The sequence below is a fragment of the Macrotis lagotis genome, chromosome X, assembly GCF_037893015.1.
Source record: "Macrotis lagotis isolate mMagLag1 chromosome X, bilby.v1.9.chrom.fasta, whole genome shotgun sequence".
Classification (NCBI taxonomy): domain Eukaryota; kingdom Metazoa; phylum Chordata; class Mammalia; order Peramelemorphia; family Peramelidae; genus Macrotis; species Macrotis lagotis.
This window is the reverse complement of record NC_133666.1, coordinates 29,687,955-29,704,298: the sequence shown is the minus strand read 5'-3', so window position 1 is coordinate 29,704,298 and position 16,344 is coordinate 29,687,955. Positions and strand designations below refer to the sequence as shown.

The window sequence follows — 16,344 nt, the reverse complement described above, 5'->3', positions numbered from 1 at the left end:
CTGCAATATAAGAAAGGATGCTTGGAAGGATGGAGGGAGGCATGAAAGTCTGATATAAACAGATGCAGAGGGATAGTCAGCAAGAGAAGAAAGCATTGTACACCATGACTCCAAAAATATCAAGGAAACACACCAAAAAGTGAAAGTGCATGCATTGCAGTTATGATGACCCCAAGCATCTTGGTCCTGGAGGAGAATTCAGAAAATGCACCCTCTTCTCTTGGATATCATATCGAGAACCAGGACTTTAGATAGGGAATACTGCCTAAATTGTTAGACAAACCTTATGTGTAGGTGAGTTTTTTAAAGGGTCATTTCTGTAATTGTTCCATTCTATAATATACAGAAACAAGGTTAGCAGTAGAAAATATAAGTCCCCAGTCCTGTGCTTTTGGAGACCTGTGTTGACTCTGAGTTTGGCTAGTTGTAAAGAGTTAAGGCTTCCTTAGAAATTCCTTCTCAGTTCAGTGCAAGGCAACCTTGCCTCATGACCATTGACAATGGGGATTTCATGATCTCCATGATGTGATTTAGGGGGACATGAATTCTGGAAGGTGTCTCATTTTGGCCTAGGGACCTGGTATCCAGAAGAAGGGGAGAGACATATCAAATGGAGAGTGGCTCATCATAGTGTTATATATGGAGTACTTGATTCCTGCAATATCAGGAAGAATGCTTGGAAGGATGAAGGGAAGCAAGGAAAGTCTGATATGAACTGATGCAGAGGGTTGGTCACCAAGAGAGGAGAACAGTGCAGATGGAAAGCCCATGGACGTATCCTGGCAACTGGGTGGTATGGAAGTCATAGTCAGGGTTTGTAAGCTGGATGGATATGCTTACAGAAATGGGGTAGCACAGTTGATTTACTCACCTTCCAAACATCAGTCAGAGCAGTTCTACTTTCAAGACCAGCTCCCATGTTGATTTCATTATCTCTACCTGAGTAGCCAGGCAAGAATTCTGGAGAGTCATCCATCCTGGTCCAATGGCCTGTTGTCATAGGGTTGGGATGGTGGCAGGGGACATGGCAAGTCCCTGGTCCTGGCTCATCACTGAGGCAGGGGCTGGAGGATGACTGGTTCAGAGTCCCCATACTGGTTAGAAAGTGGTGAGATGTGGTTGATTTACTTACCCTCTAAACATCATTGAGAAGCAGTGCAGTGCAGAGGGAAAACAGATGAGTCTATATTCAGAAGACCTAAATTCAAATTCTGACACGTAGACTTGGTACCTCTAGGACTGTGAGCAAATCATTTTGGCTCCCTGGACCTCAGTTTCTTCCTCTAGAAAATGAAGGGACTAAACTATACTACTATGAGGTTTCTTCCTTTTCTAGATCTATAATCCCTTCATTATATTGACCAGATTACTGGCTTTCTGTCTGTTTCCTGGACACATTTCTCTCTCTCTTCCTCCCTCCTTCCCCTTCCATTCCTTCTTTCCTCTGCCATCTTTTTAGGATCAATTCATAGTCTTCTGTATATTTTCTGGATGCAGCTATTGACCGGTTCAACTAGGGACAAATCTTCCATCTATTCTTTATATATATTTTTTTAAATTTTTATTTAAGGCAGTGGGATTAAATGACTTGCCCAAGGTCACATAGCTAGGTAATTATTAAGTGTCTGAGGTTAGATTTGAACTCAGGTCCTCCTGACTCCAAGGCCAGTACTTTATCCACTGCACCACCTATCTGCCCTTACTCTTTGGAGACATTTAATGATCTGACCCTTTGGCATAGGTTGCTGGCCTTTTGTCTACTCTCTGGACACATTCACTAACCTATCCATTTTGGATTAAATATTTAGTCCTATGTCTACTCTCAAGATGCATTCTTTTTTTTTTAAGGTTTTTGCAAGGCAACGGGGTTAAGTGGCTTGCCCAAGGCCTCACAGCTAGGTCATTATTAAGTGTCCAAGACTGAATTTGAACTCAGGTCCTCCTGACTCCAGGGCTGCTGCTCTATCCACTGCACCACCTAGCCACCCCTCAAGATTCATTCTTAATTAGTTCAGACAGTTGATGGTCTTAGGGTTCCAGCATGTTAAGTGGACCCCCGTGGCAAACTTTTGGGACAGGACAGTATGCCTGACTTGACCACTTTGGCCCCATTCTCTGACCTGTTTAGTTTCTGCCTCTCTACTCTACTCTGAAGTCTTTTCTTACTACTCTGAACCAAATTCTTGACCTTTTCATTTTTAGATTGTTCCCTAGATATTTGTCTACTCCTCAGACACATTTTCTTGGCTATCTTCCTGACCCTCTTTGCACTCATTGGAAAGACTCCCTAACTCTTACCCTTTGAGATAGATTCCTAGGCATTTGTATTAGCTCTGGATCCATTTTTTGGACACTTTGCTTGACCTATCCTTTTTAAGGGCTTCCATTTGTAATCTCTCCTTTAGGGCAAATATCACTGACCCTCTATCCATTCTGTGGATGAAATCTCTAACCTTTTCAACTCAGGATTTTTCTCTGGGGCTCTCTCCACTCAATAGTCATTCTTTCTGACCTGTTCACTTGAAGAGATGGTCAATGCTGTTTTTCTTTTAGTGCCATTTTTTTTGTTAGCACCATCACTTTCTTCTATCTACTGCTTAACTACTTCAATTTTATATTTTCATTCAGTTTCAAATACCATCAGTCCTTGTGATCGGCATTGTTTTTAAGAGGTACTCTGTGTATTCTCTTAATATTGCTGCCTTCAAGGATGGCAGCATACGTGACCACTCTTCCCAACAAATTGTTAGAACATTTGAATGAAATTAGAGTGAAATGAGCTTTTTTCAAATGAGTTCTTAATAAACTGCAATAAAAGTATTATCCTCTCATCTGAAAGCAGAGTTCAGATATCCATTGTTCCCTGTGTATAGAGAAAATCTTCATCCAATTCAAAACTCAGTTCTCTAACTCAAAGGGCCACCAATGAATTTCCATTCCAATATATAGGTATTTATAGAATCAGAATCCAGTATCTCAGAGAAGGAAGAGACCTCAAAGATCATCTATGCCAGCTCATACCCAACTAGAAATGTCCTTTACAGCATATCGAACAACAATTCATTCAGATTTTGAAGACTTTCAGTGAAGGTGACTTCCTAACTTCCAAGTCAGCCCATCCCATTTATTAACCACTCAGATAGTTAAGAAATGTTACCATTGGTCAAGACTAAATTTGCTTTTTTGTAGTTTTCACCCATTTTGCTCCTGGTTCTGCCTTATGGGGCCAAATAGTACAAGTCTAAATGTCGCCCATGTAAGGGCCCTTCAAATACAGCTATAATATTCTTCCAGTTCCTCTCTTCCCTAGACTAAGTTTCCCAATTCCCTTTAACCCATGTTCATAGGATATGAATTTGAGGTCCTTCACCATCCTTCTTGTCTTCATTTGATCACTCTTTGGCTTGTCAATGCTCTTCCTAAGAAATGAATATAGATCTCTAACTGTGATTTGATTATGTCAGAGGACAGTGGAATATTTTACCTTGCTTTGGATTTGTTACTCTTCTTTTTCTTACTTTTTTCCCTTCACTCTAAACCATTAAGGCTTGATGAAGACTTTTTTTTCACTGAAATTGTCTCCCTCACATATTGTTGGAAGTTTGATATGATTTCTAACTTCTCAAATTCTGTTGTACTTTGCAATTACTAGAGAAATAGACATTTCCTCAAAGCAAAGAACCCTTATTAGATCAATATAAACATATTTGAAATATGGGAGATTCATATGCCTATGAATTTAGACTTACATATATAAATACAGATTTAACACCATACCATAAAAGCTTCCATGATAAGAATTTTCCAGAGGGAGAAAAATAAGTCCCTTCAACAAACATTCTCTGTACCTGGTGTTCCGATAAGTTGATTCCAGCTGTTTTTTCCAAGTTGAAATCGGTATTCCAGCATCTGTAAAATTCACAATGAAAATCATTAGGAGTCTCCTCAGTTCTCTAGAAAAGCTGTCTCTCTTCAGAGATGTTTTCCTTCCCTGTTTAGTACATTTTGTAGACAATTTCCTGTTGCTAGCACAAATCCATTTTTCCATCTGAACATGACCAGACCCAGAAATTTTCAAGCAAGTACAAAATGTCCTATACCATATTTCACTGGTTTAATGACTTCTTTCTTCCAGTTTCCCTTATATTCTTTCCAATGTCCTTTTGACTCATTATTCTAGGTGAGGTCATTCTGAGCTCAGTATGGGTTCTTAACATTGACTGTGTTTGCCTCTCCTCTTGTGACCAAGGTACCCCACGTTTCTAATGACTATTTCTTGGGTAAAATGCATAGCTTTCCACTTCTGATAGGAATTCTTAACCTAGAATGAGCTACTTTTGAATATATTTTAATAATATCAATTTTTCATGGAATTTTAATAATAGTATTTCAATATAATTGTTTCTATTTGCAATCTGATGCATGTTCATTTATACATTAACAAACATGACTTTGAGAAGGTGTCCTTAAACTTCACCAGACTGATGAGGTGGTCCAAGACAAAGCAAAAGGCTAGGATCCTCTGCTCTAAAAGCTTTCTTGAAGCTGTGTTACCATTTCTGATATCTGGGCTGCTTTTCTTTGTTTTTTAATCACTTTTAATTGAAGTCTCTAGACACCTATTGTGCTTCTTTTGCTGATCAACTTTATCACTGACATTTAAGTAAAGTCTTTTCACTGGTCTCCATTTAAACTGCTATTCCCTAATTGTCCTTCCTGCTATTGTATTGCAAATTAGGAACACTGCGCTCTTAGATTTCGCACCGCCTACCACCCAAAGACACTGGTCCCTTTTTATTTCTCTACACATCTGATTTGGTTTGGCTGTCATCTTGCCTTCTTTCTGTCTGGGACATGATTATGATCATTTATTTTTATTTCTCTACACATCTGATTTGGTTTGGCTGTCATCTTGCCTTCTTTCTGTTTGGGACATGATTATGATCATTTAATTTCACTGCTCTTTCAAATTCTGTACAGCTGTTTTGAATCCCCTAGCTATTAACAGCCTTTAAAGAAGAAGCTTAACCTGCTCGGTCTATAGCTTCCCATGTGCAGTTATTTACGTGTCATCTCCCCAGTTAAAATGTAAGCTCCTTGATTGTTTTGTCGCTGTTGTTTGACCCAGGGGTCTTTCTCTGTAGCCTCAGCAATCAGCATAAAGCTGGAGACATAACAAACTCTTAATAAATACTTATTAAAAAACATTGTCCACACGAACAGCAAGATCGTGAGTTGATCAGCCTTGGTGGAGGCAGCTCCTCTCAGCAGCTCAGAGAGCCGGGACAACCCTGGGAGATCTGCTCGAGACAATGCCATTCACATCCAGAGGAAGAAAGACAAGACAAGACAAAACGAAACGAAACGAAACGAAACGAACCCTTCAGTATCTGAATGAACACGACATTCACTTTTTCAAAAGTTTCTCTTCTCTTTTTCTTTCCTGTCTCTTGGTTTTTTCTTTTCCTTGAATCCCAATTCCTCATACCAAAAATGACTAATCTGTAAATATGTTTAACACAAATATATATGTACAGGGAGGGTGGAAGGAAATTATGTAACTTAAAAATATGCACATGCACATGGATGAATGTTGAAAAACTTGGGTAATATGTAACTAGAAAAATAAAATAAAATTCAATTGAAAATCAAACCTAATAAAAGAGCCCAGGATTATGCCACACATACCTAGGAAGACTTTTTCTTGTATTCTCCCAATGCTAATTTCCCAGTTATCATTAAGGAAAATCAAGAAGCTACTCTGCTGTTGGAAGAGAGAACTAGAGCAACTAATTATAGTCTCCCATCACTACTATATCATACCTTTGTGCCAGACTTCTAATTTGTTTTTCAAACTCTTCAAACTCTCTGATAGTCTATAAGATACTCCAATGGAAAAAATCTCTTCCATTTCTCCCTCCATTGATCTTTGCCCAAACACTCTCCGTCATGTTCCCCCATTCTGATTTCTGAATTTCCTCCCAGGAGTATACTTCCTTGATATTCATTACTAAAATACCTACCCCACCTCCCTTTTTGCCTATCCAGATTTTTTTGATTTTTTTGCAAGACAACGGAGTTAAGTGACTTGCCCAAGGTCACACAGCTAGGCAATTATTAAGTGTCTGAGGCTGAATTTGAACTCAGGTCCTGCTGACTCCAGGGTTGGTGCTCTATCCACTAGTGCCTTCTAGTTTCTTTGGAATAAAATATACCCATCTAGGGCCATGGTCCAACCATGGATTTTATCCCACCTCAAGTCAGTGATATCTGAGGTCAAACTTGTTCCCTTTCATTGGGGTCTCAACTTCTTGTTTATTGCCTAAACTTAAGAGGGTTTTTTTATATGCACTTGAGACTGTAGGTTTTACTTTATTGAATTTTGTCTCCTGTGAATTTCTGTATTTCCCAGATACTATTCTTTCTTCTTTGGATCTAATCTTCCCTCCTTCCCATTATTATTAGTTAAAAATCCCTTTTGATTAGATTTGCAATATCTACTTGGCAAATGCATTCTTATCAGCCTTGGTTAGGTGTTGTCCATCTTGGGGCAGGAATCTATCAGTCATATATTATAAGTGGTGATCCAGAACTCCAAATCCTATTCTAGGATACATCTTTCTTAGTTAGCCAACTCTTCATTTTCCAATCATTTTTTCTCTTATGTAGTCCTTACTTCAACAGACAACAAAAGGAGGAATAGAACACGTACATTCAGTTTCCTACCCATGACTTGAAAATACTTTTAAAGTTTTTTGTTGAGGAGTTATTTATAAACAATGAAACATCAGAAATAGGTAATTGTTCATTTTTATAAATCTTGAGAAGTTCTCGGTGTCTTCAATACATGTCCTAGGAAGACAATAGACCCCTCTATTGCTATTATTGAGTCACCTGACAAACAGCTGCCTCATTAGCCCTAATCAGGGAGTCACCAACTATCCCTATTCTTTTCTTCTTGCTCTGCCTTTCCCTGCTGGAGCATGAGCTAGTTCCTGTGGTTCTACTACACCATTCTTGGGAGAACAGGTAGCTTCCTCTTCCTCAGAGCGTTCAATCTCTTCTCTTCAGGAAGAGCCTTAAAACTATTTTGTGTGGTTGCTCTTTTTTTCCTTTTCTCAACAAGAAAGCCAGGTTGACTGTATAGTTGAAAGTGTGAAAGTGTGAAAAAAAGGTGTAGCCCTGTCTCTCTGCCTACTATTACAGAGGCAGCTAGGTGACAGAATATATATAAAGTACAGGAAGACCTGACTTCAAATCTAGCCTCAGATAGTAACTAGCTATGTGACCTTGGGCAGGTCACTTTACCTCTGGTTGTCTCAGTTTGATCAACTGTAAAATGTAAAAAAATAATAGTCCTTGGATCAAACTAGATAATAATTGTAAAGTGCTTAATTGTACAGTACCTAGAGTATAGTAGGTGCTTAATAAATACTTCCTTCCTTCCTTCCTTCCCAAACACATTTGTTGACCTGTGTTCCTTGGAATCAGTCTCTGGTTCTGTGTCAACTCTCTAGATACATTTCTTGACTTGGATCCAGACTCTGTCCCCAATAAATCTAGATTCCTAGCCTTCCATCTACTCCAGATTTATTTGCTATTCTCTTTACAATAATAAATCCCTAGTCCTCTGATGAGTCTCTAGACACATTTTCTGACCTTTTTCTCCTGAGCAGAGCTCTAGGTTTCTGGTAGCTGTCGGAACGCATCATTTTCTGGCCTGTCATCTTTTTGGACATTAACTGATCTATCTCTATGAATAGGATGCTTTCAGTGACTGGTCCACTTTGGCTAGATCCTAGTTCATTTAATCTCTTACCTGATGTGTCCATCTGAATACAGATCTCTGGCCTTTTTACTCACAGAACAAATTCAATTATCTGTCCCTAGTTGGACAGATCCCTGGTCCAGGATGGGGGAGCTATTTTCTGCCAAGGGTCATTTGGATATTTATATCATCATTCGAGGGCTATATTTGGTCAAACAATTAATTCATTTACCCCCCAAATCTACTAGATTTGTTGAATTTAGAGTCCCCATCTGCAGTTGCCTTGGCAATGCTATACCATTACAGCCTAAGGGTCAAAGGTTCCCTGCCCCACCTTGCCCCTGCAACTTCTCTTACCTGCCTCCCTAGAGACAGACCCTCTCACTATTCTGTGACCATTTCTTAATGGGTACGTTACAAGATATATCCTTAGGATTTTCTCAACTATCTTGAAATTATTTTTTTTCTCTTACATATAAATTAGGTTAAATCCCTGGCCTATTAATCATTCTCTGGATACTTCCCTTGGTCTGTCTATTTTAACTTTCTTGTATTCTTTGTACACATTCCATGACCTTGGCTATTTGAGATTGAGCTCTAAAAGTCTGTCTACCCTCTAGACACATTTTCTGAAATGTTCAAATGGGTGGTTCAGGTGCCTTGCCCTTGTACTATCAGACTAATTTTCTAACCCATCTACCTAGGAACAGAGCCCTGATCTTCAGTGGAAACGTGCCCTGACTCGGCTATTGAGAGTCCTTTTGACCAGTCTACTCTCTGGATATATTCTGTGATTCATGTATTTGGAGACAGATCTGTGGTCTGCTATCTATGATCTGGATATATTCTCTGATCCATTTACTTTCTGATCAATTCTACACACAGGAGATTCTTCAGGTCTATTGCCTTACCTAACCATTTTAAAATGGATTCTTAGACCTTTGTCAATTCTAGTTTTTAGAACATCTACAAATATGAAGTGTTAGATCACTTTCCAGTAATTAGTGAATTGCCAGAGCCCCCTTCACATGAAATTATAGTTTTTACTTGCTATGTATTTTATATTTACATATTTATACATGAAATAGCAAAGATATGTTAGAAAAAACAATTTGAATTAGAAATAAGAAAAGCTGATGACTTGTAAATTATGAAGAATCCTTCACATATGTCGCAAATATTTTCTTTGTGAAGATAGTCAAGAGATACTCCATGTGATGAATACCAAATAACATAAAAAGGAAACTGACATTTTAACAAATAGGAAACGAATAGTTATTGATATGGAAGTCATTCCTGGATCAGCTAGTTAAAGCACTATGCAAAATAAATATCAAATTAGAAAAAAATAAAAATAAGAATGGCTTGTTATTGAAATAACCCTGACCTCACCTACTGAAACAAACCTAACAGCAATTTGTTGTCGCATAAAGTTGGTAAATGGAAAAATAACAGATATCAACACAGATGATTATTATTTCCTAAGGAAGCTTATAAGATGCCTATTATTTGCTACAAGAAGACCAAAAAAGCCTAAATAATGTCTCAGTTAGGATACATTTGTTCTCTTTGCAAAGCAGATATATGGCAGCCAAGGGCAAGTCAATTTAGAATGCAAATTCATCTTGAAGATGTACATTATTCTCTAGGTTTTGCTTTTTTTCACATAGTTATCAATTTATACAAATCTTCCGGTTTCTCTGAATTTCTCAAATGTGCCATTTTTTTAATTGAAATTTTTTATTTAGCAGCACAGACATGAAAAAAACAAAGTAATTATTCTTGGCTAAGTTCAATGGAGTTTGTCTATTGTCTAAAGATAGGAGGGTCCAATTGCCAAAATCTTGAAGAAAATTAATGACACAGCTGTATTGTAGCAAGAGAATAAGATGTTAACAAAAGGCAAGGTAACTACCTTAATCTTCAATATTTCTTTTTTATAAAATACATATATTAGGTGCGTCAAGTTAAATAAAACGAAGACAGAGAGGGACTATTGCTGACTGAATTTATTTTTTAGGTTTTTGCAAGGCAGTGGGGTTAAGTGGCTTGCCCAAGGCCACACAGCTAGGTAATTATTAAGTGTCTGAGGCCAGATTTGAACTAAGGTCCTCCTGATGCCAGAGCCGGTACTCTATCCACCACACCACCTAGCCACCCCCAGAGAGGGAATATTGTTGTCATGTCATTTGCATCCAACTCTGTGACCCCATTTTGGGCTTTTCTTTTTTTGTTTGTTTTTTTTGTTTTTGTTTTTTGTGGCAATAGGGCTAAGCGCCCAAGGTCACACAGCTGGGTAATTATTAAGTGTCTGGGGACGGATTTGAACTTAGGTCCTCCTGACTTCAGGGCAGGTACTCTATCTATTGAGTCACCTAGCCACTCCTGGACGTTTTCTTAGCAAAGATACAGAGTGATTTTCCATTTCCTTCTCCAACTCCTTTTACAGATGAGGAATTATGGCAAATAAGGTTAAATGACTTGCTCAGGATCAGACAACTAGTAAATATTGGAGACTCCAAGCCCAGCACTCTATTCACTGTACCACTTAAAGTTGCCCTCAGGGAATAGATATACACGAACCTAAAAACTTTGCAGCTCAAAACAACAGGTGATATTACTGAAGATAACCCAAGAATTAAAATTTTGTTTTAGAGAATTTTATTTTTTTAAATTGAGGGGTCTCAATCTAGTGTTCATGAACAGATTTTAAAGGATCTTATTTATCACTAACCTCTAAGTGAAATTTAGCTTTTTGAAAATTATGACTGTAGGAAACAAAACATTACTCTGCTTCACCAGACTGCTCAAAAGGTTTGTGACACAGAAAAGGTTAAGAATTCCTGTTTTAATGGAATAGTCATAGGGGTGGGGGAGAGGTGGAAAGCTCTCGGGTGGAAACTTGGGAAGACTGAGACAAGGATATGTAAATTCAGAGCCCCTAGTCAGAGCTTAGGAATCAAATATTTAGGACAGCCTGTGTCTCTAAGTAGTTCCATTTTTACAAAATACAGGAATGTGTACAGTGAAGGCAGATGTTCAAAGCTTTTACAGGTGCTTGTTTTTATGGAAGGAAAAGAGAAAAAATAAAACGCTGCCTACTTTTATCCATCTATAAGTAGAATGAAAAATGGTCCAATGACTAGATTGACCAACTTTCCAGTTAGATGCTATTCTCTGAGAGGGGGGAAAAAAACCTATGACTCAGTTCAGTTGAGACATTTTATATAGGTATACACCCAGCATTTTAGATCCTTCTATGTAATTATGCCTGTTTAGTTTTTCATTCAGTAAATGAGCACCATCATCTGCTGATCCAACATTATATTTGTCTTATATACATTATATTTGTTGAAAAGCTTCAAAGGCATTTAGCAAGCTTAAGTCCTGGTCCTTTGTCATCAGTTGTACCTCTTCCCTACAGCTTTCCATCTCTTTTAACCAATGTAAAGGACTCATTATCCCAGTCATCCTCCAAGACTACTGGTTGAATGTCCAGATGTCTGGAGACACAGTTTTCTTTTGGGGATCTGAACCCAGTTTGCAAGTAAAATAGGAGAAAGAAGTATTTCAGAGCCATCAGGGAGCTTTTGTTTCTCAAAGTCTATCAGCTCAGTTGTGCCACCTGTTTTATGTTTGCAGCTGCAACTTACATCATTCATTTGATTTCCATTCTTTTCTCTGGCCATGCTAAAACACTCTAGATTGCTAACCATTCTGCAAACTTCTATACTATTGATTAGAGAAATGCAAATTAAATCAAGTTCCTCATCAATAAAATGGAAATATTAAAACTTTGGAAGTAAAATAGTAGTTTTCTTAAAATGTTGTTGCCATTATATAAATTGCTCTCTAAGTTCTTGACCTGTCACTGTGTCGCTTCATAAAGTTCCCAGTTTCTTCTGAAACAATCCACTTCATCATTTCTTATGATATAATAATATTCCATTATATTAATGTCATAATTTGTTTAGCTATTCCCTAATAGGTATGTACTGCCTCAGTTTACAGTTCTTTTCTTCCATAAAAAGAACTGTCATAAATATTTTTGTATATATGAGGTCCTTTCCCCTCTTTTATCTCTTTAATAGTTGTAAGCCTAGTAGTACTATTGCTAGTCAAAAAGTAAGAAAAGTTGAATGACTTTTTGGCCACAGCTCCAAATTGGTTTTCCAGAATGGCTGACTGAAAAATACACAACCCCACCTATAATAACATTAGAGCAGCTGGGTGGTGAAGTGGATAGAACACTGGCCTTGAAGTCAGAAGGATAGAAATTCAAATCTGACCTCAGATACTTACTCCTTACTAGCTACATGACCTTGGGCAAGTCACTTAGCCTTGACTGCCTCCCATCCAGGGCATCTCTAGCCATCCTGATACAGATCTGGCCACTGCATCCAGATGGCTCTGGAGGAAACAGTGAGGCTGGTGACTTAGCACAGCATCCCCTCACTCAAATCCAATTAATTTGCTTGTCATAGCATCATCTCCCTGATGTCATGGTCTTCTTCGAGAATGAAGGACATTCGTTAGAGAGGCATTAGGGTACCTGTTTTCCCACAGCATCTCCTAAATTTGCCATTTTCCTCTTTTGTCATCTTACCCAATCTGATAGGTATAAAGTAGAACCTTATTCTTGCTTTAATTTGTATTTTTTATGAGTAATTTGAACACTTTTTCAAGTGGTTATTGATATCATGGATTTCTTCTCTTTGAAAATAGCATAGTAATATATTTTGATCATTTTCTACTGGGAATAACCATTAAGCCTTATAAAAAGGAATCAGTTCCTTATACATCTTGGACATGAAATCTTTATCGGGAAAACTTACCAGTTGTTTTTTTCCCCTTGCTTTATAACTACCTTAGTTTTCTTTTATGCAAAAACTATTAAATTTATAACCAAAATTGTCCATTTGATCTTCTGGAATCCTCTCAATCTATTCTTTTATCCTGAACTCTTTCTTCATCCATAGATCTGAAAGACAATTTCATCTGTATTTCTCTAATTTGCTTATGATATTATCTTTTATGTATGTCATGAAGCCATTTAGCATAAATCTTAGTGTATGATATGAGGTATTGAGCTATACCTGTTTCCCGCCAGCTATTTAGCATAAATCTTAGTGTATGATATGAGGTATTGAGCTATACCTGTTTCCCGCCAGCCATTTAGCATAAATCTTAGTGTATGATATGAGGTATTGAGCTATACCTGTTTTCTGCCAGCCTGTTCCCCAGTTTTCCCAGTTTTTGTCAAATGTGAGTCCCTAATCTAAGTAAATGGGATCTTTACATTTACAGACCACTATGCTACTATTGTATTATTGATATATGTACATATATATATACACATATACTTATATATATATATATTTATGTATGTATACACACAGACACACACACACACAGACACACACACACACACACACACACGGTTGTGTATTCTATGTTACTATGTCTGTAGAGTTCCACTGACTGACTTCTCTCTTTCTTAACTATTACCAAATCACTTTAATGATTATGGCCTTTATAGTATACTTTAAGATCTGGTACTACCAGGCCTCCTTCTTTTCAACTTTTTTCCTTTCTTATTTTGAGAGTCTTGACTTCTATTTGTCCATATGAATTTCCTTATTTTTTTAGCTCTATAAAATAATCCTTTGGTAGTTTTGTAAAGTACTGAATAAATAAGATAATTTAGGTAACAGTCATTTTTATTATATCAGCTCAGCCCACTTATGATCAGTTAATATTTCTCCAATTATTTGTCTTTATTCAAAGAGTGTTTTGTAGGTGAATTCATATTGTTTCTAGGTGTGTCTTGATAGATTCCCAAATATTTTCTATATCTGTAGTTATTTTGAATGGAATTTTTCTTTTTAGCTTTTCCTGCAGTTTACTTAATAGTATATAAGAATTCTGATCTATAAGGATTTATTTTCTATCTTGAAACTTTGAAAATTTATTAATTGATATATTAATCCATAATATTTTAATGTTAAGAGATTGGTCTAAACCTAATTTCTAGTAAACTGCTTTGTAGTTTTTTTTTTTAAAAAGTCCTTCCCCCAGTAATCTATGTTCTTAGTTTTATAAAACAGTAGTCTACTGTTATTGTTTTTAGCTTAAGTAGTTCATTTCATTGATCTGCTCTTCTGTTTTTTAAACAGGATTGGATATTTTTAATGATTACTGCTTTGTAATAGAGTTGGGAGATATGGCACTTTTGTACTTTTTCCTCATTATTCTATTTGCAATTCTATGTTTTGTTAATCCAAATGAATTGTATCATTATTTTTTCTTTTTCTAGAAAGTAATGTGATTTCTATCTCATTAAATCTGTACATTAATTTAAGAAGTATTGTCAGTTGGGGTAGCTAGGTGGTGCAGTGGATAGAGCACTGACCTTGGAGTCAGGAGTACCAGTTCAAATCTGGCCACAGACACTTAATAATTACCTAGCTGTGTGACCTTGGGCAAGTCACTTAACCCCATTGCCTTGCAAAAAGCAAAAAAAAATGCATTTAGAAGCATCGTCAGGAGTTCTCCTACTCAAGGTAAGCTGAAAAAGAGCAGAAAGGCTCTGCTCCCTGGGGTTGGAGGGGTGGCCTGCCAGAGGGGTGGCCCGCCAGACCCAAAGAACTTCAGCCTCCCAGAGGCAGCCCCAGGGCACTGGGAGTCACAGCTCACAGCAGCAGGGGAGTCTCCTGAGCTGCACCTTGGGGAGCACCGGGCACAAAGTGGGGGAACAGTGGGGGACCTCTGCCAGAGAGCACTTGGAGCCCAGCCCTCAGGGCACACAGCCAGCAGCTTGGTCTTTCCCCAGCCCAGCCAGAGAGGGAAACAGAAGCAAGCAGAGCTGGTAAGCAGGAGCCTCCAGGGCATGAGCCCATTGAGCTGAGGGAGGGGAATGAAGAGAGACTGCAGAGCTCTGTCCTCTGCCTCTGGAACAGGACTCTGGGGCTCTGACCACATTCAGATCCTGATCGCAGTCTAGGCCCTGCCATAGAACAGCAGGGCCCCCCCCCCACCTCAGCCCCATGGCAGAGGGGGGCACTTATGGTCATTCACAGACCAGGAGGGAGGACAGAGCCTCACACACTGAGACCCTTGTGGGAGTGTCCCAAAAGCTCAGGAAGCACCCCAAAACCAGGTCCAGGCTGGGAAAATGAGCAAGCAGAGAAACAAAAGGAAGACTATTGAGAAATATTTTGCAAATGAGCCCAAGAAGGATCAAAATACTCAGTCTGAAGATGAGGAAGCACAAGCTCCTGCATCTAAAGACTCCAAGCAAAACAGAAATTGGGCTCAGGCTATGACAGAGCTCAAAAAAGACTTTGAAAAGCAAATGAGGGAGTTGGAAGAAAAACTGGGAAAAGAAAGGAGAGAGATGCAGGAAAAACATGAAAATGAAGTCAGCAGCTTAGTCAAGGAAATCCAAAAAAATGCTGAAGAAAATAGTTCAAAAAGTTATTGAGGAGAAGAATGCTTTAAAAAGCAAAATTGGCCAGATGGAAAAAGAGATAAGAAAACTCTCTGAGGAGAACAAATCCTTCAGACAAAGAATAGAATTCAGGGAGATTGATGAATTTACCAGAAATCAGGAATCAATACTTCAAAACCAAAAAAATGAAAAATTAGAAGAAAATGTGAAATATCTCATTGAAAAAACAACTGATATGGAAAACAGATTTAGGAAATTATTGAAAATTATTGAAATTATTGGAATACCTGAAAGTCATGATCAGGAAAAGAGCCTTGACATCATTTTCAAAGAATTACTACAGGAAAATTGCCCTGATATTCTAGAAGCAGAGGGCAAAATAGAAATGGAGAGAATCCACCGATCCCCCCTGAGAAAGAGATCCCAAAAAACCAACCCCCAGGAATATTATAGCCAAGTTCCAGAACTCCCAAGTCAAACAGAAAATATTACAAGCAGCCAGAAGGACACAGTTCAAATATCGTGGAGCTGCAGTCAGGATCACACAGGATTTAGCAGCAGCTACATTGGAAGCTCGTAGGGCTTGGAATATAATATACCGGAAGGCAAAAGAGCTAAGAATGCAACCGAGAATCAACTACCCAGCAAGGCTGAATGTCCTCTTCCAGGGAAAAAGATGGACTTTCAAAGAAACAGGGGAATTTCAAATGTTCCTTTTGGAATGGCCAGAGCTGAACAGTAGGTTTGATCTTCAGATACAGGACTCAGGTGTATCCAGATAAAGAGCCGTGGAGTTTGAACAAAGTTCAAGGAATATTCCCTTTAATTTAGGAAAAAAAGATATCTTATTGTCTGATCCTGCTACCTCTTATACTTTATGTTTCTTCCTTAAGGATATGATTTCTCTCTCATCACAGTCAATTTGGATCAATGTACAACATGGAAACAAAGCAAAGACTGGCAAATTGCATTCTGGGGGGGGGGGGAGGGAAGCAAAATCGGGGGAAACATTGTAAAACCCAAAAACTCAAATAAAATATTTAATTAAAAAAAGTTCATTTTGAAAGATGATGAGGGGGTGGCTGGGTGGTACAATGGATAGAACACCGGCCCTGGAGTCAGGAGT

General features: G+C 38.1%; 1 protein-coding gene across 2 annotated transcripts in view; it reads right to left on the bottom strand.

Moving 5' to 3' along the window:
• CCDC160 (coiled-coil domain containing 160) overlaps window positions 1–16,344 on the bottom strand; it is a 116,586-nt gene that overhangs the window by 56,254 nt on the left and 43,988 nt on the right. For both annotated transcript variants that reach the window (XR_012471606.1, XR_012471605.1), the window contains exons 4-5: window positions 3,849–3,909; window positions 872–1,094 (exon numbers count right to left, since the gene is read on the bottom strand). The gene's annotated coding sequence lies outside the window, so the exon portion shown is untranslated. The remainder of the gene's footprint in view (window positions 1–871; window positions 1,095–3,848; window positions 3,910–16,344) is intronic.